This window comes from Cyrtonyx montezumae, unplaced genomic scaffold (assembly GCF_038088225.1).
Source record: "Cyrtonyx montezumae isolate F1298 unplaced genomic scaffold, pur_monq_1.0 scaffold_8, whole genome shotgun sequence".
Taxonomy (NCBI): domain Eukaryota; kingdom Metazoa; phylum Chordata; class Aves; order Galliformes; family Odontophoridae; genus Cyrtonyx; species Cyrtonyx montezumae.
Genome location: NW_027072089.1, coordinates 86,753,597 through 86,780,929, shown reverse-complemented (window position 1 = coordinate 86,780,929; position 27,333 = coordinate 86,753,597). Strand labels below are relative to the sequence as shown.

The 27,333-nt window shown below is 38.4% G+C and overlaps 1 long non-coding RNA gene across 1 annotated transcript in view; it reads right to left on the bottom strand.

Annotated features, from left to right (window-relative positions):
* Positions 1–12,171: 12,171 nt before the first annotated feature.
* LOC136058741 (uncharacterized) overlaps positions 12,172–27,333 on the bottom strand; it is a 181,696-nt gene continuing 166,534 nt past the window's right edge. Inside the window, exon 5 of the long non-coding RNA XR_010623161.1 lies at positions 12,172–12,428. This is a non-coding gene — a long non-coding RNA (uncharacterized LOC136058741). The remainder of the gene's footprint in view (positions 12,429–27,333) is intronic.

Here is a 27,333-nt window from a genome sequence, read left to right as displayed (position 1 = left end):
GGAAGGGAAGGGAAGGGAAGGGAAGGGAAGGGAAGGGAAGGGAAGGGAAGGGAAGGGAAGGGAAGGGAAGGGAAGGGAAGGGAAGGGAAGGGAAGGGAAGGGAAGGGAAGGGAAGGGAAGGGAAGGGAAGGGAAGGGAAGGGAAGGGAAGGGAAGGGAAGGGAAGGGAAGGGAAGGGAAGGGAAGGGAAGGGAAGGGAAGGGAAGGGAAGGGAAGGGAAGGGAAGGGAAGGGAAGGGAAGGGAAGGGAAGGGAAGGGAAGGGAAGGGAAGGGAAGGGAAGGGAAGGGAAGGGAAGGGAAGGGAAGGGAAGGGAAGGGAAGGGAAGGGAAGGGAAGGGAAGGGAAGGGAAGGGAAGGGAAGGGAAGGGAAGGGAAGGGAAGGGAAGGGAAGGGAAGGGAAGGGAAGGGAAGGGAAGGGAAGGGAAGGGAAGGGAAGGGAAGGGAAGGGAAGGGAAGGGAAGGAAAGGAAAGGAAAGGAAAGGAAAGGAAAGGAAAGGAAAGGAAAGGAAAGGAAAGGAAAGGAAAGGAAAGGAAAGGAAAGGAAAGGAAAGGAAAGGAAAGGAAAGGAAAGGAAAGGAAAGGAAAGGAAAGGAAAGGAAAGGAAAGGAAAGGAAAGGAAAGGAAAGGAAAGGAAAGGAAAGGAAAGGAAAGGAAAGGAAAGGAAAGGAAAGGAAAGGAAAGGAAAGGAAAAAAACAATCTTCTGTCTCCTCCCATTCCATTTTCCTTCTGCTCTCCCACTGCAAAGAAAACCCTTCACTCATGGTAATCCTACTATGTAGAATCCCTAGGAAGAGTGGAAGGACAAGAACAGGGGAATTCCATTTAAATCAAATACTGGATTTTGTTTCTCTTGATTTTCCTTTAGCTTTCTTACTTTTTTACTAAGACTTCAATTATTATTATTATTATTACTAACTTTGTTTAGATATTGCAGGAAAAGCTACAGAAACCACATCCAGGTTTAACTCCATCCCTCTTCTCACTGCCTCCATCTTCAAAGTGCTTTCAAAATGCATGATGGCAGCATGGGGCAGATGCCAGAACTCGACCTCTGTCCATCTGCACCTCACCTGCCCTCAGGCAGGCACAATGTGATTTGTTGCCTGCTGGTTTCCATGGCAATGCAGCCACACTGTAAATGCAAGTCTCACACAGGTTTTTTTTTTTGGTTGTTTGGTTGTTGTTTTTTTTTGGTTCATGAAGGTGCACAAAACAATGGAGCTAAAGCTCAAGACATGCACTAAGTCCGAGGCATATAGGGAGTTACCACCACTAGATAACGACAGAGCACTTCCCTTGATGATTTCCCATAACCATGTCTTTTTTTCCTTCTCTAGCAGTGTCTATTCTAAGCAAGTATTGAAGAGCATCATTTCAAAAGCTTATACGTACGTGTATGTATAGAGTATAACTGCACACATGCAGACAAGAGAGACCACACAGCCTATACATGGTCAAACTGTATTTCTAGTGACCCCTCTTTACCCTCTTATGTCTGAGAGAGTTTCTTAAGGGCTTTCCTCAGAACCACAAAGCCGGAGCTTTAATTCCTGACCTATTTCCAAAGCTCAATGAAAGCCAGCACAGATGTACACCCACCACAGAAACATCCTGTGATTTTGTAAAGCAATTTAAAGAAGAAATCTGAACTTGCAAGGCTAAGCACTCTGAAAGCTCTCAGATAAAAAAAAAAAAAAAAAAAGTAATTAGGGAGGAAAAAAAATCAGTTTTCGTTTGTTTTAATGTTTTTCTTTTTAAAAGAAAGTCATTTTCATTAGATGAAAGTGCTTAATGGTCCAAGCAAAAATCTAAATGTTTCAAAGTTCCAGCATGGGTGTAGCACCTTACAGTGAATTGTTCCCTAAGCCTGCGCATGGGCAGAAAACTCATGTTGCACAGCACATCCCCCTGCACCACTGGCTTCCTTTGGCTCTCCTGTATGATTTCACCATGCTCCCCATTCAGGCAGGAAGGTATGGCCCCTCACAGCAGGACTTACAGCATCTGCTGGAGATGAGCATGAGACTCTAAATGCAGGGCATGCAGTGTTACATGTAAAGGCTTGAGATGCATGCAACAGTGTGAGTTGTCATTCAGATTTGTGGAAGAGGACATCTCAGACTCCTTCAAGATAAAGCAAAGAACTGATTTGCTTGATCCATGAAATGTTCTGTCAGTCTGGCCAATATTATAAGGTGAGAGCTGCTCTTGAAGCTGAGCGCCTGATTCAACCCTGAAACTACCAAACGTATGAGTGCTAAGAAGCCCAGAAAAGCACAACCGTCTTCTACAGATGCCATGCATCAAAGACTAATGTTGCCTGACAAGCCATAATTGACACAATGACGATCAAGTATTTCATCTGATCATATAATCCTTTTCTAAGCAGTGTGGCAACTTTTCCAGCTATCCACACTTACTTTAAACATTTCACTTTAAATGCAATGAAATGAACTTTAAAATTGGCAGTTTAGTATAATGAAGCATTTGCAAGAGCTGCAATGTCTTTTTCTCTTGTCACTCCTAATCAGCACCCGTAATTTGCACTTAATTCTAATTATCAACATACTGCTTCCATAGAGGAGACCAACGCATCATTTGATTGTAAAAGATGAAAAAATACCACTCAGAAGCTAGCTAGAAAAACAAGAGCACGTCAAACACAACAATCAGTAAGTTTTCTCTCATGGATGTGAGAAAGTGGATGTAAATGTAGGGGAAAGTTTCCCAAAAGCTTCCTCTCCTCATTTCACATACACTACAGACAAGCATGCCAAACCCCAAAGCAACAATCCCACTTTGAGGGGAAAAAGTAAACCGCATGCTTTCCATAAATAACCCTCTCCTCCTTTAAACAAACCTTATGCACTCAGGCTGTGAGTATGTTACAGTTTAAATATTTTGTTAACCTTCCTCTCAGGAAGGGAAAAAGCAACCCTGACAAACATCTGCCCCCAAACAATTTATACATGAGTGTGGCTAAAAGGCAGCTTTCCATCTGCTGGGGAAGAGGTACCTTCAATTAGGTGCATCACAAAAAACAGCCCTACTGTGTGTGAAATGAGGAACAGCTATCTGAGGGGAGAGAAGCCGGTTTCTTTGGATGGATTACACTATTTAATTAATTAAGTCACACACCAGCATTAATCCAGGCACAAAGGCGCACCGGCCTTGCTTTTAAAACCTAGGCAAGGGGAGATTAAAACTACAAGGGCGACTGCACAAAACCTTACAATCAGTGTGTGAATCCTGGGTTGTAAAAAGCAGACCACATGCAGTGCAGTGTAAAGAAGCAAAAGCAGAGATAATCAGATCAGGTACCAAAAAAAGTAGAGGAAAATGCCTTGGAATGACTGAACTGGGATGGCAAAAGTTGCCGTCCACTCTAAGTGTCAGCATCACAGTCACAGCTACCAACAATACTCAAACTTAACAATCTTGTTGTTTAAAACAGTTCTCTCTACTCTTTATTGACAAGAGGGTTCAGCCATGTAATACAGGTGGATCATAAGAAAGCCCAAAAAAGAATAAAAAAGCGATGAGTCAGAAATTTTTGCCTGCGTACCTCTCCCAGCCCGCCTCACATCTCTGATATTCGCAGTCTGCCTGGGCTTTTACCACATTCATCCTTAAGTGTGAAACTTAAAGAGTAAGAGTAACTTAAGAGTATAAGAATTCTCACTCTGCTCTAGAAATGTTTCAGGTAGGATCACAAGTAACGTCACTCCTTTCTACCTTCTTCGCCAGTACCCCGAAAAATTGGTAGAAGGGAATTTAAAACATCACCTAATAGAGCAGATATTTGGAGAGACTGAGTGTGCTGACTTTGCTAGAGCAGGCTGTGAGCTGAGCTCACTCTTTGCATTTACAGACAGAGTTCCACACTATATGCACGTGGCTGCAGAGGTCTTCCAAAAGGAAAAGGCATTCCTGGGCTGCAGTTGTCCTCCACTAAATGATTCGAGTCTCCCTTTAAAAAATAAAAATAAAAAAAAAATCAATCTCTTGGTATGCTCTTGATTGATGCTGTTATGGCAGATCAAACAATCAACACAGAAGGGTAATGCAAGTCAAGTTCTTCATATATTTTAATTACAGTGTACACAAGATGTAAGTCAGGTTAATAAGTTCAGTTTGTAAAAAATTAATAAGAAGTGGCATTTTTGCAGAAAATCAGAGGCTTGCCTTCAAGGAGCTGATACGCTGCATGCAAAAGTCACCTACACCCTTCAGGTGAGGATGAGAAGGAGCAAAGGGTGCAAGGGATGCAGAAAGGAACAGGGGATTTTTATAAAAAAACTCAGAAAATAAGCTTTTCTCACTAAGCAGGTCTCTCTATAGCAGAGCTGCCGATCCAAAAGATTTTCTCCCACATATCATTTCAAGACAATTAAACACATACAACATCAGGGAAAAGGTATCCCATACCTCCTAGTAGTATTGTCAAAGCTACGCCAACAAAAAGCACTTTTACTGACTCTTTCTTACATCAAATGTTGTACATCTCATATGCAACACTAGTGTTCCCAGTAAGCAGGGAGAAGGAGAAAAGTGCAGCAATGCACTGGGGCTTGTTCTGGGCTCACCCCATTTTCATAGCTCCTGCACAGGGTCATCACTTTGCTGCTCCCACCTGACCCATGCAGGTGGCTGTGGCTCCAGTTCCCAGAAGCATAGAATGGCTTGGGTGGAAAGGGACCTTGTAGATCATCTAACTCCTTGTGTTCAGTTCACATTTGAGGAATTAATTTATTTTTAAACATAGTGAGAGAAAAATCACGAAGCTATTTCCACAAGAATGTCACCTATGAATTAGAACCCTTCAGTTAATAAAACAAAGAACAACCTACAGGGTTCTAATTTATTAACAAATAGCTGCTGTGTTTGGAATTTTGTTGTACCTATTCTATCACTGCCTGACACTTCCAATCATCACTGCCTGAAATTTTTAATACTTCAGCATGACCAGTGCTGATCTCTCCATTTCACAGAGGGCTGGAAATAAAAGGAGGGAGATGCATGGGTATATGCAAACAATCATAGCTAAAATGCATTCTGAAGCCCTTACCTCATTTTTTTAGTACTTCTACCGCCTAACTTCCAGCTTCTGAAAGGAAAACAAACTGCAAAGAAACATTTTTCTCCCCCTTCATTTAGTCTTGGATTTATTCCTGATCAAGAAAGAGAAACAAAGCTCCTTCTGAAAGCATAAAGCCTGCCAGAACAGGGTGCAAAGATGCAGGACTTCTGTGTGAAACAAATGCTGGCAGCAAACTAAACTTCGTATCTTGATTTTCTTCAGAAAATCTTGTAAAACTGGTACAACAAGCCATTGTGAGCAGCTGCTTTAAGAATATGCCCTCACAATAAACAATCTGATTTACACACAGGACTGCATATGTCTAGACAGTCTTTTACACGCTCAACTCCTGAGTATTTCAACAGCCCTTTTACCTTTATTCTCACACATTTTTTCAACAGATAGGTGCTAAGACCTTATGCGTTTGAAAGCATTCTTAAGGGATCTTTTTTAATTTATATTTTCTTTAAATCTTACTGTTCCACACTTTGAAAGGACAGTCAAAGGACTACTTGCTCTGCAGCATTACTGGTCTCACTATAGGCACAGAAGCCAAGCATGCTGGCTATGCCCACACCCTTCACCCATCTTATCCCATAACAGAAACATCAACCACCTTCTTCCAGCAGAACAGGGGCAGCAATTAGGGATTCCTGTCCCACACTGCACTCTCGCTGGGGGCTCACCAACTTCCAATCAAGCCCCATGTGTTTGCTGCAGCTAGTTCTGTGACATGTGGCTAGGAGCTAAGCCAAGGTGTTCTAATTGCTACTGGAAGCAAAATTTGGAGAAGACAGAGACTTGGGGTGAACAGCTCAGCTACTGCTTTCAGAAGAGGAGCACAAGACTTTGATGGCTAAAAACAGTGAGTAGGAATAGCCTCTGGGTAAATGTGAGCACTAAATAATGCACATTCAGTTCAGGGTATCTATTTGCAAGGTTTTACATTTTCTGTTGTGATTCTGCTTGTTGTTTTATGCTCTTTAAGGCGCAGTGCAATGCCTGCCTATGCTTGCCCACGTAACTGCTGCATACCTCCATGCTTCTCCCAAGCTATACTCCAGATCTCATCCCTTCTTTGAGCAGGGGACCCCATCCCACCACTTTTTTGCATCCTCTCTTCTACTCATTTCCTGCCACTGAGCTGTATAGGATTCATCTCCTCCCCTTCCCTCTGCAGCCCTCAGTGCTATTCCATGCTGATGCTTGCGTAACATTGGTGCAGTGGTTTTCCAGCAGCCTTTCTGTCCAGGTAACAGCTGCTTAACAAAGAGACAAAGAGCTTTTGCTCATACATCACTTGTTCCTCAGTTGCCACGCCATAGCACTCTCAGTTGTCATCACGAACAAAGTAGTCTTGCCATTAGAAACCACACCTCTATTTGAACTTGTCACTTCATCCCTTAACAGCAAAATATGCATCAGAACCAACACAGCTAATTGCACTGCACATCAGCAAGCAGAGTGGGTACGGATCCAGCTCAGCCAGGCTCAGAGCTGGCAACCATATGGCATGAGATCTCTGTGGTTGGTACTCCACAGCTAATCTCTATCTCATCAGCCTCAGCTGCTCACCAGAGGTTCTTCAGTTCCCAACATCTTTCACCTGAGATGCCCTTGATCCCCTCAGGGACTTGCAAGAAGCTCTTGAATCTGGTTTATTAGATGGGAAAATGTTCTGTTTTATCATGGTCCCTGTATCTGAGTAAACTGTGCTCAGCTTATTTTGTAGCTAGGGCTGCATTTCTCTTTGTCTTAGCAGATAAAGAGGACCTGTATTATTATAGTTCTGACTTTCAACAAAATGGAAAGTAGTAAGCCTCACTTCTAATAAGCCAAAGGCACACTAGGAGAGCTCACTGATGTCTGACTGTGCTGTAAGGCTCAGGTGGCACACCTGCTTCAAAGGTAATGTCTAAAGCAGCTGGCTAAAACTCAGTTGTTTGTGTAATGGTTTAAGAGCAATCCTGAGGTAAAAGCACTTCATAAGGAATAAAATACATAGGTTCTCTATGGCAGGAACAATTGCAAACTATTTGTTCATCCACTTGGCATCTAGCCTTTATTTCCAAAAAGAATAAGCAACATTTCTAAATGTTACTCAAACAACTACAAGTGCTGCACATAAACCAGAGCAGTCCAACTTCAGTGCAATGGGCATGTACACCAGCAATTTAACTGCAGCCCTAAAGCTATGTCTAACTTGCATATGCACAACTATTTACATGAATAGTGATACAAAGAAATTCAAACCATCATGAGAGCAGAATGTTCTTTTGATTTCCTTTCAACATTAATGAAAAGCCTGAGAGTAAATGACGTTCTCCTCACCTTGAAATGACAGGGAAAGTGAATATGCAAGCCAGGCTTTGAGGACTACATATAGCTTTTAAGGTTCAATCTGGATCTCCCAAAGCAAATTTTTCTAAACTTGCATGCCCTCAGATCTCATCTACTGAGCACCTTCTAACACAGGACAAGGTCTGAAACGTACTACTCCTCTCACTACAAAGGAAAATATACACCTAATCCTCCAGGCAATACTTTGAAAATGCATTCTTTCATGCCTTTATATTTAAATAATGACTTGTGTCAAAAAACTTACAATGATTGCATTTAAGACTTTTGTTATTCACTTTAGCTAACTATATCACACAGCCAGTGATATTGTTACTCTTCCCTAGGAATCCCTAGTTAGAATGTAAGGATGGACAGAAAATCCTCAAAGTTGTGAGGCAGCACTATCTACTTGTCCAGGGCTGACGTGAGAAATCTTCTCATCATGCTTGCTGTGCAGGTCCACCTAGAAAGGTGAATCCAATTTCTAAATTCAGGGATAGATCATAAAATGGTTTCCACTGGTTCAATGCCATAGAGTAATTTAAAATGTTATCTATTTACTTTCTAAAACCCACTCTCCTTCTACTCCTCTCTTCAAGGGAACAGATAAAGATAAACCTTTGCTAGAGAAGATATCTAGTTATCTACTTCAGCATCAGATTGAGCAGGTATTTGCACGCTTTAGTTTCTGTCTACAAAGTTACTTTGGGGCACAAAATAAGAACTAGACCAAAGCCAATTTACCAATGTTTTGACAGCCAAGTACACCTACCAACCTATTGTCTATTTTGTATTTGAAAATTAGCATCAATTGACAATTCTAAAAAATAAATTAAAGCAAAATGGTACAATCATGACAATACTGTATTTACCAGTTTAAACCTAATCTGAAAGGCACCTGCTCATTCAAGCCATGTAGTGTGGTAAGATGCATGATTCATCACACTATCTGGCATAATAGGAGCCCCAGCACCCAGCAAAGGAGTATGGGACAGCAGGCATACAAGGGACTTGTTCTATCCCATGCACCTCTCTGGTGGATAGGATTCTGTTTACTGATAAACTACTTCATTAACAATAGGTACTGAGGAGTAGCCAATGCTATGAATTTACAATGAACTCTGAACTTGTCCCACAGAAATTTGCTTGCATTCCCACAGCCATGGTTATGGCTGCAAGAGCAGGAAAAGTGGGTTACCTGTTATTTTAATATTCATGTCCTTCTACCTGCTTGTATTTGTCCTGTAGGATGAAAACATATTGCACATATGGAAGAAGACTTTTTTCCTACATATTTGCATTTTTTACTCTTTGACAGTGCAGCAGTATGGAATAATTCTACATAAGATATACCAATGCTTTACTATCTGCACTGGAGTCTGCTAGCATTCCCATTCCAAAGCAGGGCATCAGGGAGCAACAGTAAAAGCACACCAGTCTTGCTTCATAAAGTTGCTCCCTAAAGGTCAAGCCAACAATAAATCCATAATATTGACAACTGGGATTGCTATGCAAACTCTGTGAAGAGTGGCATTCTTACACAAGCACGTTTCAGCAAGTTTGACAATCCATAATTCTTAAGCACTCTTTTAAGATCATAACACCTGACCTGAAACATTAGTACTCATACTACATTCCTTTTTCCATTTGATTCAATTTACTCAAGTTTATAACATTGCATATTAGTTCATGTATAAGCGACAGCAACATTTTTCTTGATCCAAAATCTAGAAGTAGTGCAGTCTATATCACATGTTATTTTGACAAAATATAAGAATTTGATATCCACCTTTTCTTTTGTTCCATCAAGTCCTTTTCCCATAATTTCCATTTACTTCCTACACTGTCTTCAAGTTCTACTCCTTTTCTTTTCACTCCTCTGGTATTTTTCTTCTTTTTCTTTGTTTCTTTTTTCTTTTTCTTTTTTCCTAGAAACTAGCGCTCAATTTCTCTTGTAGTCCTGAGCAGTAAAGACAGAATTAAGACTTAACACTTAACTTTGTCCAAAGGGGTTACTGATGAAAAAAACAATTTTTCTACCACTAATAGAAACACTGACCAGAACCTACATATAGTTAGAGAATTTTGTCAGGGGCAGGGAAAAAGTTATTTTCCTTTGTTAAAAGCCACCTTTAATTGCTATTAACCAATTAAAAATACTATAATTTCAATAAAATTTCATAAAAAAACTGACTGCTGTTAATCATGTGTCACTTTGTTTAAACATAAGACAATTAACATTTTTCCTTCTTACTTCACTTTACAAGAGAAGGTTACATCACATCATACAATCCTGTGCATGTGTGCAACTTACAGTACAACTTTATATTTCAATTTCATAGTCTGTTGTCAGCAACATTTATTGCTTGTAATGTTAAGGAGAGATGCTGAATCTTTAGGACATTCTATGTGAAATACTGTTATTTAAAAAAATGTTTGAAATTTTCAGTATATCATGAGGATTCAGCAAGCACAGACCTAAAATGGAAACCTAGAAGCCTGTCAAAAAGAGTTACCTACTACAAGAACAGCAAACTAAACTGACCAATAACCTTGTTTGTATTCCCAGGATGCAGAGCACCAGCAATATAACAGGAATGTAAAAATGTTGATTTCATCTGCAAATTTGGATACCAAAATATTTTATGTAGTTATTAAAAATGGATTAAGATTGCTGTTGTCAGATAGGCTCTTTTGAGTTTGTTTAGAAGTTTTCTACTATCATAGTAATTTAGGGGGAAGATCTAAGAAAATAATGATTAAAAATGCCAAATGAACTTATCTGAGTTATGGAGAACCATTTATTTGGTTAATTAAGATTTATTTTCTCACAGTGTGATATTTTTATTCTGTTTAGCTTGATGCATCAGAAGGATTTGGATCTGACACAGATCATCGATTCACATCTGTCCCAAGTACACTTGAATGCTTTGAAACCTTATAGATAAACTGATCAAAGATAGAAGCAAACACAGATTTACAACAGTCCAACCACTTCTGGAGCAACTAAACTACATTTGGAATTGATATTCAGATTTATTTTGTTTCACTCAGAAAAAGAACTAAACCCTTACTTTGCTGAAATGCCCCATCTACTTCCACTGAAATTCCTCCACATCTCATTGGCACACACAAAGCTCATATAATCCTTTATTCTGAAAACAGAAGTTCGGTATTAGTTATCATACACTGAATCGCTCCTAGATGTGCAGGCAGGGCAAACAAATCTTAACTGGGACAAGATGTAAACTGGAAAAAAATATAAAGATGGTAATCAGTAAATAAAATTTGCTTTAGGAGGAAGACTTTGTTATATTTGTTTAAATAATGTATTCCAGATACCTTCAGTGGACTCTTAAGAACTTTGCAATTGCTTTTAGCAGAATTCCTTGCTAAGTATTTGTACTATTTATTTGAGGGATGTTGATACCTCAAGTAAACACCAGCTTTTTTCTTCACTGAGGACTTAAATTTTGGATTTCCAAATAACAGCCTCATCTAAATTACATAGTATGTTCACCCTTCACTATGACTTATGTTTTAGAAATCACCAGAAATCAGAGGTATGCTCATAGAAAAACTGGAAATGCACTTCAAAATTATTTTGCAGAGACGCATGTTTTTTTCCCACGGTGTTAACTATAGATCAACAGACAAAATAGGATAGGAATACTAGAAGTATAGTATGTTTTAAAGTTACAAGAAGCAAATAGAACAAGTGTACCTCTAAGGAAAACTGTACTACAGTCACTGCTGATTACTGATACTGATCTATATCCAAACATTCTCCTCCCAAAGGTAAGCAATAAATAAATAAATAAATAAAGTAAAATAAAATTAATTCAAGACTGGGGCAAGATTTGAAGCTGATTTTGTACTTTCACTCCTTTACCTCTACTCACCTCGTTTTCACGCTGTCAAATTTTCCCTGAAGCAAATGGTTTTTCCCTTAAAAACATATGAAGTTTTTTCCAATTAACATATGTCAGTCCATGACTACGAGCAAAACCAGGAGGAGAAAGAAAAAAAAAACATTTCAGTCCCAACTTCTGTGAGCATTCCTGGACCAAGGTTATGGCATACGTCAGGAAACATACCTAATATTCCTTTCATATTAAAAAACATATACATATATATATAGTTTGTGTCAACTGCACTGAAAACAACAGTTATTTTTTCCCATGATGCTACCTGTCTATAACATCGACACATCACTGTGTCATTTGATACATAAGAAGCAGAATAAGTTTAAATGAAGAGTTCCGTTTCTCACAGATGAGACAATTTTAGTTTTATTTTTAGAGGCAAAGTATTTCAGTGAAGATGCTAGGATGCTGATTTCTATTCTGCACTTCCCCACCTGCCCCTTCCTCTCTGCTTCATCTGGGGATGGTGTGGGGAAAGAAGCAGTCTTTGAACAGCACAGCAAGGGTGGCGACAATGACAGATAAATACATAGATATGAAATTCAATAGGTAAGAAAAACGTTAAAATTCAAAAATATATATTAATGAAAATGAGTAGAGGGAAACATTAAAAATGAGCAGCTAAAATCATCCTGACAAGATAATTAAAATGTTAGTTATGGTCACCAAGGAAACCACAGTTCTCCAAACTTTTATTCTTTTAATACATTTATTTTTGCACTGCATATTCTTTATTTTAGTAAATAGAGAAAGCACTTAGAAAGCACCGAGGAGACTTCTTTGGGACTGCTGTACATGGACACACAACAGATGGCACACTCCCACTTCATGCTCTTTTTACGTCTTGTGGCCTAATGGTACTGAGATGATTTAAAAATTACCACTTCATTATCATTCATTCTATCGTTTCTCACATACTTTTAGCCTTTGTGATTTGCTCCCTCAAAACTTACTCCATGTCTGGACCCAAGCCTCCAATATAGCAGCACATACTTCTACCGTTATCCTACAAATCAATGAGCAACGCAAAGCTTTGTCCACGTGGACATCCAAGAAACTACTTGAGTTTGTTCAGACCAAACCTGACAGGAAACACGTGTGTGACTGCGTTACACATTACAATAAAGTTATTCTGATGATCTCTGCTCTTGTCCGCAGAACACTGTTGATAACTCTTTTTGATTAATATTCTTGGTTTGCGTTTTGCTTTTAATTTTGTCCTGCTGTGTACTGAAATAATTCTTAGCTATTCGTAGTCTTGAACTCAGAAAGAAAGAGTTATTGCACTAGATCTTGGAGGAGATACAATCTTTACAGTTATTTTATGCTGAGAAATGAATTGAATGGACAGACAGAGCAACTGCTACACTTCTTGGGACAATTTACAAACCTGTGAAAATGCAGAAAGTTTGTTAAAGTTTGAATCACAACACAAGTTGAGCAGTGGAGAGACGGTGGGTGAGTGTACAATGGTTTCTTCTTTAAGGTTTTCTAAAAACAAACCTGGGGAAGGCCCAGCCCAAGGAGTTGAGGCAGCAGATAAGGAATGCCTGAGTGGAATGAAGTTACATTAAATGCAAAGTTATGGAATATGCACTTCTCAGCTGGAAACACAAACCAGAGTACTGATTTGAGTACAAGGAAAAAATAAAAAAGGTAAGATTCTGAAAACTTCTTGAGAATTACACATGGTACCGTAGCGCGAAGAACTAATATTTGCTACAACTGTTTTTAATTATCTCACTTATATAAATTGTTCCAACAGTATCTTATGACTCTACTAATAATAATAGAAGTAGTTTAGAGGTTTTCATGTGCTATTTTTAAGGATTTTAATATTTATTCATATTGTTCTTTTGTAGAGACATTCTGCAGCCAGGGCGACAATATGAAGATCATCCTAACTTCAATGTCAAATCTGAATTAAAGACTTTGTACATTTTAATTACAAAATAAAAATAAACTTCTTTCTAAGAAGTAAGGTAGAAATTACTGGCTGCTTTTCTTCAGTATCACAAACACACCTGCATCAAGAATTGTATATTGTTCACAGATGCAACTGCCAGCTACAATCGTAAATGTATGGCTTTAAAAGCATGTGTTACAGGTGTAGCTTCTTCATACTAGATGACATTAAGGACACATTCCCAAGCTGAGGAAATAAATCTATCTTTAAAGAGTTGCATTTCTGCACTTGAAGTGGTTTTGATTTTGCTACTATGATGTTAGATAACTTCTAATCTTGCCATCAATTACAAAAACATTGTTATGACAACCTTGATTTTATGAAATTGGGTTATCTTCCAGCCTGTGGACATATTCCTATTGCATTCTGGGTTAATCTACATGTATAGCTCACTTCTGTCAGAATGACAAAAGACAATTGATTTTGTTTCATGGTGTATTCTTATCAAGGCTCTCCTACGCTCTTAGCCAGTCTTTGACGGATAGGGTGTTAGAGGAAAGGTCCATTAATTGATTTGTAAATAATTACAGCTAAGTCTTCTCTTTTGACTAGCTATCAATAAAGGCCTATCCTTTTTTCACTGGTGAATGCTTTCAATTCAGGTTCAGTGTCTAACTTTGAGCCACAAAATTCATTAAAATCATTATACACTTTTAGAATAGCACCCACTGGTGATGGCAGAGGTAAGAGTGTGTCAGCATTTCTCTTAAACCACTTATGAAGATGGATTAGAGAGAAGCAAAATAAATATATATAACAGGCCTGGAAAAAATCCAAAGGCAAATCAATTACTTCTTCAAGTGGAATTTAATTTTCAGAGCTTGTGAAAATTCATCCTGTGCACAGAAAAAAGATCACAAGCAATACTTGATGCGCTGTTCCTAAACATGCAAAGCCTATACATTAATTATGTGCAACATGCACACAGTAGTCTATCTGTCCCTGTTCCCAGAAATTTTTGAACCTGTTTGCTAAACTCAAACAATGCATCTCAAAGATAGTGTGCTCCTAGGGACTTTGTTAAAATATACAACTGAATACATCCAAGAGAGGGCTATTTAGTGTCCTGATGGAGCAGAAGTCTGCAGTCACACATCAGACACTTGAGAACTACAGTTAAATGAGTGAAATGGAGACAGACAAGGAGACTGGAAGGTAGACACACACAGAAACATGAAAAAGGGGTTGATAAAAGTCATATGCCAATTAGCATCAGTTTTTGGAAACCCAGGTTTTAATGGTTCTAGGTTTCAGTTTCCCAGCTTTTCTTTCAGCCTCTTGTCAGGAAAACAAAGACAAACACACTAATTTGAGCCCTCAGAGGAAAACGTAAACTCAAGTCTGAAAAGCAACTATAATACCCAAGCAACCACTTCATAGGCTGTTAATACAGTGAAGCTATAATAAAAATAAAAACATACTGTAGTTGTCACACACTCAAGAGCACAAATGCCATTAAATCAAGCCACTACGTTGTACTTTGAAAATGCATTTTAAGTACTCAGCATAAAGTAAGGCAAGTTATATTTAATCCCTTGCAAATGATGTCAACAGATGAGATATAGTGTTATAAGAGAAGCCTGCCTGTTCAGCATAGAGCAATTGACCAGAATTCTCCTCTTGCCGCTTTCCAGTGATTGCCACCAACTTCTCATTAACTAGCACATAAGATTTCTACGCACTTCAACAGAAGAGAAAGGAACTCTTACAAGAACTGTGCCACAGTTTATAACCTAAGTGCTACTCCTGTGTGATAAATATCCTCCCCATATGTCAATTCATTCTTTATACCTGACAAATACCTATAAGTCTTTCAATTCTACCTGTCTTCACTACCAAATTTCCAGAAAGAGCTTAAGCTGTAATGAACCTAACTTAAAAGATGCAAGTCAGCACACACATAGTTGACCCATACTCAGCACACAGTAGCAACAAAAGTTTGTGGGTTTAGTCTCCTGCAACATTTACCATGAAATGCCCACCTAGCATACATTAAGCATCACATGTTGAGTCATTTCGTTACTGCTCTATTGCTCACAGAGTAAAGGTATGAGTCATAGAGATAGCCATAGCTCCTTTTACCCTGTCTTTCAAATAGAAATTTGTTAATAACACAGATAAAAATCCCTGTCATACTCAAAGAAGAAAGAGGTTACATTATCCATCACTGGGGGCAGTAAAAGCATACAAAGGAGAGAGAACTTCTCCAAGTTTCTCCAAAATAGTCATAACTCATCATCCAGCCCACACCTGTTCAGATGCAATGATACCTATCGACACTAAATCCAAATACAACCACAAGCAAGCCAAGCAAGTAGGACGGAGCCAGGCCTGGCCACTTGGCATGGCCCACGCTTGCCCCAGCAAGCAAGATGAACCTCACACAAGCAGCACACTGCAAGGAAAGAAAAGCTGTCAATGTGTTTCAGTTAAAACGCCTCTCACGTAAACATCTGTCTTTAAGACATTAGAGAGGTCTTTAAAATCTGTTAATTATTTAATAATATTTCACACTTACTGTTCAACCTGAATCTCAGCTACAACTTTTTAAAATAATTGCACCATTTCTGCTCCAGATAGTATATAAAATTATTTATAAATGAAAACGCTCAACAGGTTTATGGCAGCTGCTCTACTCTGGCCACCCCTTCTGCGTAACAGAGCTTTCAATCAGCCCCTGCCTCTCAAGGGGCCTTTGAAAAGCACCAGAGCATGTGTTCAATACGTTCTTGGGGCATAAGAAGCCAATGAGGGAGGCTCAGTAATCCATCCAAACCTGCAGTACACCTGCAGCACACTGCTTTTTTTTTTTTAAATTAACATAGGCGAGAACAAGCAGTATGATGTTTCAGTTTAAAATCACATTTGTTAAAAACACAGTTACTGCAAAACAATTTCAGTTTGCCATAACTCAAATGTGGAATATAATCTTCCCAGCAGGAGCATACTGCAATTGCAAACACAATACCTCTTGGGATAGAACGGCTCTTTTTACTGTTGTATGCTAACTGTTGTAACAAATCAATTATGTCAGAAGGCCTTCTCTGCACCTGACAGATTCCCATTGCTCCATTTCTTCCTCCTTTCTCTCCTTCTTGGTGTTTACTTTTGCACTAATCTTGTGCCCCTTCAAAGCTTCCCTGTCCTGCATTGGCCTTTGGAGTACAGAGTACAAAGGATTAGACATTTAATGCTTCCCAGCCTATTCAAATGCCAGTGCAAACTGGACAGCGAAACCGAGATCCGCTTTAATCTCCTCTGATTATGGGCATATCCACAAAAAATTCAGCATATCTTGTCATGTTCGTTGATAAGAAAGAATTCACCTCCTGAGAATGCTGGTTACAGCTAGCTACACTTACTACAAACCAGGCGTAAGTTTGTTTGCTGGCCTCTTGTCAACGGTTTATAGGCAGGTTCGGCCCGGTTCCGTGATGATTGGTGCAGGGGACCCATGGACTCACACCCCAGGAAAGGGGAAGGTGGAAAGGGAAAAGGGAGATGGGCCTAGGAACAAGATGGGCAACGATCTGAGGAGGAAAGCTAATTTACTAAATAAGATATTGAAAAGCAAAATAACACAATGTAATACAATATAATTGGAATTAAAGCTAATAAATCAAATAAAATGAGCAAGAGAGAGTGTCCGATAAACCAAAGGCCTTACGCTAACGCTGAAGGCGGACGGCAGCGAGCACCCACTGCTGAGTCCATCCCAAAGGAAAGAGAGTGTCCCGTGACCGCAGACAGTTTTTATCTTTCCCTCTGAGCGTAAAAACGTAAGAACGCAAAGCATCACAAAGTCCTCTGGGGAATGTAGTTCTTCTTCTCTTCTGAGACAGGTATACCTGGAACTATCGATGATCCACGGAGCTGGAGCATTAACTCTTTAACTCTAAATGCACTACATGATGTTATGATGTGGAATACCAATACCAAAAAAACATAAAACCATGACACCTCTGCTGATCAGATGCATCACACTGACATATTTGCCTACTCCACCAAGCACTAGTTGACCCAGCCTGAACCTAGCCAATGTATGACTCACGTGAATATAACACTCACCGGGGAAAAAGTCACCCCTATGCAACCCTTCTGCGGCCTAAACCTCCTGTAGCAACAAATGAAGCCAAGCAGCCCCTGAGATTTCTGAACCATCTTTAATAACCAACAGTCAACTAATGATGCATTCTCCTCTGAAGCATCTACCTCCTCCCATGAGTCCTGAAGTATACATAGAATACACAACTTTGTTGAAATTTTAAAAACAAAACAAAAAAACCCATAGCACAGGTTATTTTTATGCTATTCTGTTATTTTATTTAGTTATTGTATGAACATTGGTCAAGAATTAATTTGGAGCTTTTAATGAGTTTATGCCCTGTTCAGAATTGCCGAGAAGTATCAGTGTACTGAGAAGTAACAGGATTGCTTTGATTTTTTGATACAGCATAGGTTTTTAAGCAAAAACGACAAAAACTGCAGCTATCACTGGTACTGAGACATGATTGTAACTGACAAGAAGAGGTAAGAGTCAAGGAAAGATTTTTTCGAACTACACAAATTAAAGTTAAGTTGTTCATATTCCGCTTACAATGTCAGTATAATCTGACTAAAGAAAATACATTTTCTGGGTAGTACTGCTGCTCTGAAGGGGATTTGAGTCAGAAAGTAGGTAAATTGAGAAATACGTCAGAACCCCATTTTCTAGAGAATATAGGAAAACATAGTTTATTAAGGATGATTCACTCATCCTTAGACTCAGAAACACTCAGAACCCCAGTGAAATGCAACTTCTCCAAGCAAAACCAATTTTGGGAACACACTGCAATAAATACTGTTGTGGAAGCTGGAGGACAATGCAATATGGTACCAAGCCACTGAGGGATCCCAAACAGGAGAAGCAACTCTTTCAAGCTCATGGAAACAACCCAGGAGTCTCTTAAGAAAGTTGCTTTTCTGGCAGCATGCTCATAGGGAGAGGAAGCATAGCTGAGGTTTCCTACACCATGTCAAACCCTGGCTGCTAGTTTGGACAACAGGGGCAATTTTCAGCTGGTTAAACTGAAGAAGTCAATGGTTTATCTATTGTATACTAGTAGTTTGACAAGCTGTGTTTAACGGCATTAGGATCCAGAGTAAGTAATAACATTAAAAAAGGGAAGGAATAGCAGAAAGAATAGTTACAAAAACATAGGTCTTCAAAGCTCACTGAGCTTTGCAAAGGTTTCTTAGAATGACACCAAGGGGAACAGAATATATAGCTGTCAGGCATACTGAGATTTTCGTCTTACTGCTGCTCAATAGGAATGACACTAAGTTCCTTTTCTCAGATGCGAACTCTTTATTCACACCTCCCCCTGGAAGTTAAATTCATTTCTATTTATCATGTAATTAAATCACAATACACAAAAGTGTCTTGGGTTATATAAAACAAAAAAGTTTAAAAGAAGTCCACCTAGTAAGTTGCCGATGAAAAAGAAATCTAGCTTTTCTATAGTAAGATTATAGTAAGAACAATGTTGCCATTATCTACAAGAGTTAAATCCACGTTCATGGGATGGTAGATTCACAATTTTAAAGCATAACTGCCACTAAACATAGGCCGGGCTTTACGCTAGAAAAAGATCACTGACAATCAGGTTTTATAGTCTGACATTTAAAATAATTCTGAACACCGCTATTATAGTGCTCCCACACCATTTTTGCCCTAACTAAGATAGGCTGAATACAGCTTCTTGCACAGCACTACTAATTATGATGAAGCAGGAAAAAAAGGGTAGGGAAGGAAAAGTTATACTTAATACCACCACTCCCCAGGTTCTGTAGGAGTCTTCTGCTCTCTTCTCCTCTCTGGGAGTTGCCAGAACAGCAATCCTTGTCTTAAGGTTGCAGAGTTAACAAATACGACACTCAGCCATGGCACTTAGTAGAACGGAGAGGATGGGTTAAATTCTGGTTGATCAGCACCTCTACAGCAGTGTTATATGCCCTTATAACATTAAATCACTTCTTAGTTCCCTGCAAACAATAGGATTAAACGGCAGAGCAAGTGAGCTGTTCGATCTGTTCCTTGAGTGCAACTTAAGACATGCAGCTGAAGAAAGACAGTTTGCAACCACAGAAGTAGCTCAGGTATCCAGAAAGTCAATACTTGCATGTTGTTATTCTCACATATATCACATTTGCTGATCCAACACTTGCTCCCACAGAAACAGGATCAGAGGAGCTGCTAGCAGCCAGGGTTGAGCGCAGCTTGCTTCTCATGGAGCCTGGCTGATTGGGCTCACCATCTTCAACAAGCAAGAAGAGATCTACAACTTTATTTTTATTTTTATCTTTCTTTTTATTTATTTTTACTTTTTATTAACAAACAATAATTAACTCCTGCTTTTCCTCAGGGCAGCAGAAACACCCATTGGTTCAACTCTGCTGCACACAGTCCAACTGCAGACTTTGGAGATGGGCTGTCCAGTGATGTAAAAAAAGGCAGTTGCTTCTCTCTATGGTCTTTGAAAAGCTACGGAAATCAGCAGACATCTCTTGTGCCTGGAGGAATGCAGAAGTGCCACCCAGAGGACTTTAAGCTGGCTGGTGGGACAGTGCAACAGAAATCTCACCAAATTCAGCGAGGACAGATGCACAGCCGTGTACTCTTGCAGCCATACAGGCTGGGACAGGTTTGGTTGGGAAGCAGCCCTATGGGAAGACTCTAGTTGTCCTGGTGGGCCACAAGTTGAGCAAAACCCAATAGTGTGCTCTGGCAGCAGAGATGGCCAACAATGTCCTGGGGTGGATGAGCCAGAGTACAGCTAAGGGAAGCAATCATCCCATTCTACTCAGCACTCATTATTCTCCATACCTAGCCCAGTATAGGACCCTCCAACAGATAGCAAAAAGCAGGAGCAAGTTGGAGGGCTGCCAATATGGTTGAGAGCTGGAGCATTGTGGGAAGCTGTGGGACCAGTGCTTGTTCAGCCTGGAGGTGCAACAGCTTCAGGGCTGTAAAAGCTGGTCCTATGCCTAGAAGATGTCTATGAATCAAGCTTTCCACAGCAGTTTTTTTGAAATTCACATGTTCAAAATCTGCACAAGATAAAACAAACAGTGACACCAAGCAATCCATCTGGAATCTGGCCCAACAGGAAATCTCATGTCAGTATTATCAGGTCACATCAAAATTTTTTTCTAGAGAATAAATAGATGGAAGAGCAACCTCTAGCAAACTCATACTATTTCAGCCCAGAAGCTTAGTTTTAAAAAGCTTAAGAACCCATCTGGGACACTGAATCCAAGAATCATTCAGTTGATGACACTAAGTGGGCTGTATTAGACTAGTAATTACTCCCCTATGAGTTCTGCTGTCTGAAAAAGAAGGGTACTCATTTTCACCCTCAATGGAGATTTATTTTGGTGAAAAAATAAAAAGGTTGGAAATAGAAAGAACTTAGTTTTACTGTGTATCTGCTAGAATACAAGAAAAAAAAGTGTCAATTACAAACAGTGTCTCTGCCAGTCAATAGGAGCTGTATTCTCTATTTACATCTAATGGCAGTTGACTTGAGATCCTCAGTATAAATCCTATCTCCACAGCTCCTGCTTGCTAGCCAGTGCTTGACGCTGTAACATCTCATTAACATGCAAATATTTGACAGTTACTGGGTCTAAGTATATCTGCATATTTATAAACAACCATTCTATAATACACCGCCATTTAAGGAAACTGTTTCAACTGACTAAATCTAAAGATTAACTTGTATCAGTTGAAAATACACTGCCAGATTATTCTCTCATTTTTTATTTTAATGTTAACTCTCATAATATCTTTTGCATAGGGTTCATAAAAAAGCTAAAGTTGGTCAAATAATTATTATTTGTTCTTTTGAGACTATCAACCTTTTCTCTAGTCTTTTAACCTATTTTTTCCATTGAAAAGGCAAAAAGCACAAAGAATGAACAACGCTTTAGAGTTCAAAACAAGGTCAACTTATGGCAATGGAAAGAAAAAAAAATAACAACCATTGAACCAACTTTAAAAAGAAATCTGTAATATATTCTAATATTCAGTCTCTGCATTTTCAAAGCAAAGTCTTAAGAAGTGCAGGGAAGACAGTATATGGGACTAAAAGTTTCCAAAAGCTACAGATTTAATTTCTTTGATAACAACACTAATTCTGCATTTTGCATGCCTCAAGACGGCTTCCATTCATTCTTCAATATCATGTCCTACAAAGTACTACCAAAATACAATAAGTACTTGTAAATCTTGCAACACATTCTTCCCAGAACATTTGGAATTCTTAGCAAGGAATATCAAAGGTTTGGCCATTATTTGGTTTGGCCAGGAATTTAAATTTCTCCAAAATTTTCATGCAAAATGTTTATATAAATAAATTTATTTACATATGGATTTAAATTCCTTTTTATTCAAAGGAAAAAAAGATGCCAAAAGGAAAAGGATTCACAGAATTATTATTAATGAATAAATGACAACATTTTGTAGAACTTTCTCTAATAATCTGCTTGAAGTCCAGTAGCAGAGCATATTAATGCAAAAAAGAATGGGATTGCCTGAATCAAGCTTAATTGAAGTGAACTGGAGTTATTCATTCTAGATAAGCAGGCATTTCTGATATCCACCCTTTCCTTTCTAAGGAAGTCAAAGTAGTTGTATATCATTCCTCAACTGTAACTTAAGATGCACTATTTTTTTAGTTGTTGTAGGTGGGAAGAAATAGCACCTACCAACTCATTTAGAAAACAGTAGCTTTCTTCAGCTATGGGATCCTGCTCAGCTGAAATTATTTATAAGTTACACACACACACAGCATTGTTCCTGAACGTCTTAGTAATTTTTAGCAGAGTATTCAGTTTTTCAGGCCTACAATATTCTTTTTCAGTGACAGATTGCTTTGGAAAAAAAAAGCTTTCTGAATTTATCCATACCAAGTTTAAACTACTTTGTGCCAGCATGACATAAAACACCTTGAGAACAGAGGAAATGTGGTTTGGTATAACATTTCTCCTATGTCCACAAGCACATAGCTCTTCCAAGAGCCTGGCTTTAGCTCCAGTGCAAAGCTGACCTACAGGTATTGCAAAGTTTTCCTATCTCCTATAGAGTAGGTACCCCCAGATGGTCATCTGTCACCCAGCAGTCTCTGCTTATGAGCATGAGAATCTGGATCTTAGCACTGCAGACTAGTGAACTCTGCCTTTATCTTGCTGTGAGGTTTTGTTACAAGTCCATAAAAACACGTTTTATTTTCCTTACTTTGTACCAATACTATATATGGACCTCATTAACTATGTCAGTCAATCTGGGTACCAATTGAACACGAAGTGGCACCTAGCAAGTATCAAAGGACATATGGTGGCAGCTTACGCACGTGAAGTATAAAACCTGGATTATTTCATTGCAGACCAAACATGAGCATGAACTACATTTATACTTTTAAAGAAAATATGGGGCTGAAAGCCAATTTTTTTCTTCTGTTGAGACATATTAGAAAAATATAAAAATATTCCTGCTGCACAAATTACATTTAAGAGTTTGATGCCTTTCCTGCTTACTGGCACACAATCTATAAAAACAGTTTTAAGAATAACAGTGATGAGGAGAAACTGAAATATCAAAGATGTTAGTACAATATCCTAATGGACTGTGTGAGTATCACATTAAAATACAGAAACACAACTACTGCTAGTTTCATTTGGGTCATATTTGGCTTTATACAGTTATATGAGCATCAAGTATGTTCTTGTCTCTCTTTGGACTTTTATAAGACACATCAAAGAAATGAGCAGTAAAGTCCTGGGAGAGAGAATGTATGTCACAATAGCAACCGTTAGCACACAAGAAAAGAAATTAATTTACTAAGACAAAATAAAACCATTTGAGAAACTGATGCTACAAATTCATAGCAATTTTTAAAATTAAGAAAACGTGCAATAATACAAAAATAAAAAACAAAAAGTTAGGTATAAATGAAGTTCTAGTGTGTGCTCATGAAAAACAAAGTATTTTTCATGCACATTAGCTCATTTTGCCTGTGAGTATCCCATTCTAAGTGTAGGAAATGCTGCAGTAAAAATAACTACCAGAACCATGCAAACAGTAACATTTTTTCCAACATATGTGACACTGAAGCTCTATAGCATGATAACACCAGATATAGTTCACATCACATACTTTGACGATTTACAAAGGTATAAGAAAAAGATTGAAGATTGTTTCAAGGGAAAATGTCTACATTGTCTTTCCCCACTCATTTCCTGTCCTCCAACTAAACTAAATAAATGTACATCTGAACAGAGCCAGGACTACATTCTCTTATTCCTGCTGCCTAAATTTTGCTGCCTTTAGAGCAGCAAATCTTGAAGGTAGCATTTTCAAAATTCCCAAACATTTCAGCTTTTAAGACCCTCCTTCAGAACTGCGTCATGCTCAGAAACATTTGTCTTACTGGGATTATGCAAAGGAGCATAGTTCACCTTACCATAGAACAAAATCAAGAAGACTGTTTTGACTGAATAAATACATCAAAACAGTAACAGATCATTATGTTTGTTTGTTTGTTTGAAGACACATCAGTTTCTATTTTCATAAATAAACAGAGATCATCTTCATGTTTCTGAGTTATCCTGTGTACCACTTTAGCATAATTTTCACACGTTATCTTATTGACAGTAGCAAAGCTGACTAACTACAGACCACAGTAGTGACAGTATACTAATAACTCATCATTAGGACAATTTAACTTTGTGAGAACTTACTGCTTTGATAAGAAAGACAACTGATTCTTGAATAGCTTCTTCATGATGCTTACATCAAGTTCTGAACAGGTGATATACTGTCTACATGAGATTTAGTATCACCATGAGAAATCACAACTTCACCTAAATGATGAACATATCAACATGAGATCAGCCAAATGTTTTGGCAGATGCAGTTCCATGTCACTGAGATCATTACTTAGTTTATTTTACCATATCTTTACCTCTACTTAAACTGTATTTTCCCCGTTCCATTATATTCCTTTCATTACCAAAGAGACTGCAAAGACAACTCTTCCTCTACTTATAGATGGCATGTGCTCTCTCCTCTCATAATCATTTAACAGCACACAACCAGGATGAGGGGAATAAGGAGGCTAAGCTTCTGAGGTTTTTTTTGTTTGAGGTTGGAGCTTTTTTATTTGTTTATTTTTGTTAGCAAGTTTTCTTTTGCTTTGAAGTACACCAGAGCTAAAACAATTATTATTTAAAGTGTCAGGTGGAAAGACACCTGGAAGCAGCTCCTTGCAGCTGAGGCTGAGCCACACTAGTTCCTTTCCAGTTCCTTTCTGGTCCATTAACTAAAGGTTGATAGTAAGGTTTGCTTTTGCAAGACCAAGCTCATGAAAGCTCAATATTTTTTCTAAATAAATATTTATTCGTTTCCTTTTTTGATATTCAATGTTAGCCAAAGTCTAGAGTCTTTGAAAAGAGTTAAAAAATATATATATTAAATCACTACTGACAAGGCTAGTTCTGAAGACCACTGAGTAATCAAAGTCATTTTACAAATGAACAATCTGCTTTAGAATAACTTCATTTTTTTTTTTCTGTTACTGGACACTCTAAAAAAGCTTATGTAGGACAAACGCAGATGAATTACAGAATGCAGGTAAGAACAGAGACATATCCATAAATCTTGCATGTGGATGGATAGCTCAGTAGTGAGCACATCCAATTAAGGTTCAAAGCACAGCCTTATTTCCTTCTATCCCATCCCATCCCAACTGTAGCTGCCATACTCTTACCAGGACAGCACAGCTGTCTATTATCCACCACATGTGGAAGCTTTTTAACATGCTAACAACAGACTATTTTGAAAAAAGTAAATAAGTCAGAGTGTTAATGGAAATTCTCAGCCTTGCACAAAACAAATACTTAAATAATCAAAGCAGCATACCCACTGACCAAGTGGGTCAGATATTTTTAGCTACCAAGACTCAATTTCCAGCAAAATTAAACTGTTTAGGCTGAAATTTTCCTTTCATATAAACATGAACTTTAGTTCTCACAAACAAATGAATTGCAGAATATGCTCTGTAAAATCCTAATGGCTTTTCCCTTGGGAAGCTTTAGATCACACTTGCTTTGGAGCAGGAACTGGCAATGTATCAATGGAAGGTCTGTCAAGCCATGAACACACCCTCTTGTTTACTCAGAATTTTCCCAGATCTCTTCAGCCAGTAGAAAATAAAAATCAGCACACACACCTTGTAAAAACTTAAATTTCAGTATCTAAAATCTAAATCTGCAGGGCTTCCCTTGCGATCACAACTAAAATGCCACTGTTACATCACACAGGATCTCTGTTCCACAGTTGGGCAATTACCACAGAGAAATGAAGGAAAAATTAATTATTTTGTCCTCATATCAGGATTGGAACAGCACTCAGTAACTGCAGTTTGCTCATATATCGAATAAAGAGAAAACAAAACATCAAATAGCTTGTCAGTTTAAAGACTGCTTTCCATTTGAGGGAGGGAGAGGTGAGAAGGGACACTTACATAACTGAGGCAGAGAAACTACAGAGAAAAGACACAAGTATACAACCAAAATCTGTATCATAATGCATACATGCAAGGTACCAACTGAGATTATGGGGCCAGCATTCATTCTAGCATCCAACTTTTCAGTGTTTCATTTTACAATTCAATAACACTCTTTTAACATATCCTTTTCATGTCTAAGCTACATTACAGCACAATGGGCCCAAGATTATTTTTGAACAAGCTTGGAACATTTCCAAGCAAAAAGTGAAGAGCTTTCTTTAAACTCTATTTATTCCTAGCTGTTCAATGTAATCTAAGCAGGTGAACAGCTAAACCCACACAAGCTAGCACAAAACCAGAAGTCTTTCTGCATGGTATATAGTACAGGTTAGGAGAGCTACGTGAACAGGTGCTGATTACAGTGATTCACATTTGGGTTTACCTCTCCTAAATTTTATCCTTGAAATATCTGAAGATATTTACTTCTGTATTCAAAGAGACTGTTAAAATAAGGGAAAGGATCTCCTTTTATGAAGAAATTATTTACTGCCTAAACATTATTACCTGCATATTGTTTTCTGACAAAATCAGGAGCTTCAGTTTGATAAGAAGAGTTTTCTTCAGAAAAAGGAAGAGCTACATCTTCAGTAAATCAAAACAGATTCAGATATTTGCTCTTCACACAAACTGCAGATGATTATGAGGTCTGAGACAAGAAGCAAAAGAACGGCTTAACAATTTATTTATTTTTTAAAGGCTCTATATGCCTCATGCATCAGACAGGCATGTGCATTATGTACATCCAGCTGGGGATGAAGACCAGAAATTTAAAGAAGCTGTTTGTGATTTCAGACGGGATGTGGCACACAGATGAAAGAGCAAATATTTTTCCCCCTGGTTTAATGCTAGCACTGGATTCCTAAATTAAGCTCAGCAGGAAACAAATATCTACCACAGATTTCAAAAGATATCTCACATCTTTGTATTAAAATGTGTTATTTTAAAAATCCCAAATGCTGCATGTCTGAATTTTATTAAGTCCAGAGCGAACATAAGAAGTGCTATTTGATTTATTCCAAAAGAATGCAGAAAATCTGAGTGGACAATGGGATGTAAATTGCAGGAAGTCAAAGTAAAATTGAAGAGTAGAAGATAACATACTTGATGCTACTATCTGTAAGAATATTGAGGCAGCAAGACTTTGAAAAATTACTTTGATGACCTTGAGAGCTCACTGAGACTGAAGAACATTCAAGTCATCATATTTTCCACAGGAGTGGAAGGAGGACAATCTGGATTTTACTTTTCCAAATGGAATGGGAGATGTTTCTGATAGGCAGTTCTGACTTCTTTCTACGCCAAATAGCTACTTCCTGTGATTCCATGGAAAACAAAATTAGTCAGATATCACTGAGCATATTCTTCACACATTTAATATGTGATTCTTAGCAAAAATAAAAAAAATTCTAAATC